Raw genomic sequence first — 2,358 nt, forward strand, 5'->3', positions numbered from 1 at the left:
TAATTGTTTTCAATTTTATCAAGGGAGTTCCAACTTACACAACTGGTGGTGGTACCTACAAGTATTCTATTAATTAGTATTCTAGTGTATTATCTGGTCCTGGTCCCTGGTCCCTGGTCCTTTCACCACAAATGGACAAAAGCTGAGTATTCTATTAATTAGGATTCCTATCTCTTTTTCAATTATGACATACTAAAAAACTCAATTCTTTGGATTTAAAAGTCAAAAAGAAATTACTTTTAAAAAGTATGATTAAAAATTTAAGTAATTTATAATTAATGATCAAAAGATTCTTTTCTTTTTCCATTTATTCTTCCCTTTCCTAATTGCTTAACTATATGTGAAAGCAAAAAACCCTTGCGATGCCAAATGGCTATAGTGACTATCCATTTGTCACAATCTTGACAAAATTGAGAACCTTCCACAAACAATGGCAGGCTACACGTCTTATAAAAATTGCTTTGTTACTAAAACTAGAGATGAGAAAGAAGAAAATGAGAGTACCTACTGGTAAGAATGTGAATTTGAAATCAAAATTATTTACTGAAATCAAATCGAATCGTTTATATTGAAATTGTAAAATCGTTTATTAAATGGTTAAGTTTTAATTTTAAAATTCAAACCGTGATTCGGTTTTGATTTTAAAGTTTAAATCATTGGTGAACCTTTTAAATAAACCGTTAAACTGATTAGCATATACATAATAAGTTTAAGTTATCCAATGTTAAGTTTACATATATTTCAATAAAAAAAATTTAAGTTTATATTAAACTGTTGGATTTATGGGCTTAATTAATTATTCGGGTTGATTAAATGGATGAGAGTCAAGTTGTATGAGCCGGTTCGGTCTACTCTCAAGTTTAGGAATATGCTGTTTAAGATTTTGGGTGTAGGGCAGTATTATAAATATTGGGTTTTAGGTCCCTACGACCATCATTCATTCTTCCCCACTTTACCACTAAAATGAGAGCATCAAGAATTCTAAGGGGCTACAGAAAATCCATGGCCAAGAAAGAAAAATTGTGAAGAACGAAATCGATTGTCTTTAGCATACAAGGTGAAATGTACAAATCGATCATTTATGTTTTGATTCGACTTCGTGTTCTAGTTATCTATATGAGAATCTATTAGGGTCTGTTGTGAAACCCTAAATAGTCTGACATAAATAACTATTAAAAAAAATGTATAACAATAAACAATTCAATACAATGTTACAATTTACTTCCGTTTCATTAAAATTTTAGAGATAGATTGAGATTGATTAAAAAAAAATAAAAATAATTTCTTTTAGGCCAATTCTCTTTTAACTCTTCGTCATTCCCTTCCCTAAACAATGACTCTCAAGCATGATTCTAAGTAATGGTATCGAATTGGTCGTATCAGTCATATTAAATTGACATCGGCTAAGACCAATATCCATATCTGACTGATCAATATTAGCTAAGGGGTAAAATAAAAAAATATATATATTTTTTGTGAAAAGCAAAGGCAAAATTGATCGATACAGCTTGATCAAATTTGATCCGGATCAATATTAACAGAGACCAAAATTGAGAACCTTCCACAAACAATGGCACAGTTTTGATTATTTTTTGTATAAAATTGTAGTGATTTATTCAAATTGAACAATTATGAGCCTTCAAACCACTTAAGAAAAGAATTCCAAAGTAGGTACATTTAGAATCCACTTAGACTTAAATAGGTTCGTAGATCAGTTAAGACGCGGTTAAGGCCCATTTAAGGTAGTTCGATTAAAGTCTATTCGGTCGATCGGCCCGATTATAAACCATACCATATCCCCTAAAGTTAGGCCTGTTTACTTAAACGGGCATTCACAATATAAGGCTTCCAAGTGGTCAAGCCCAAATAGACCCAATCAAAACCAACCCAACCCGATTGATTGACACCCCTAAGCTATAGGACAATGTTCCTAAGTTGCGCGGTGAATTCATCATGTGAATCTGACAAAGAACACCCCATGCATGCGACACGCCCTACACCCGGCCAAGGTGGCCGGCGGTGAACAGATTAGGGAAACTCGGTCCTAGGCTATATAATACAAGGTCAGTTTGACAAAACAGAAGTATTCTTTGTACGTTCTCTTATTTTAATATATTATTTTATTTATCGATTCATTATAAAAAAAAAAAAAAAGTAACATTAAGAGAAGAGGGGGATTCCCAACTTTTAATACTTCCGCTTTTTTCTGTGTTTAATCTCATTCAAGGATTAAAGTATCGGTATCGGTCGCCGTATCGGTCGATCAAAATTAAGATACGTATCGGAGGGTATCGTATCGTATCGGAGATACGCTAAAGATACGCACATAAATGGATAGGGAACACATTTTTATACACT

The sequence above is a fragment of the Macadamia integrifolia genome, chromosome 3 (genome assembly GCF_013358625.1).
Source record: "Macadamia integrifolia cultivar HAES 741 chromosome 3, SCU_Mint_v3, whole genome shotgun sequence".
NCBI classification, from domain to species: domain Eukaryota; kingdom Viridiplantae; phylum Streptophyta; class Magnoliopsida; order Proteales; family Proteaceae; genus Macadamia; species Macadamia integrifolia.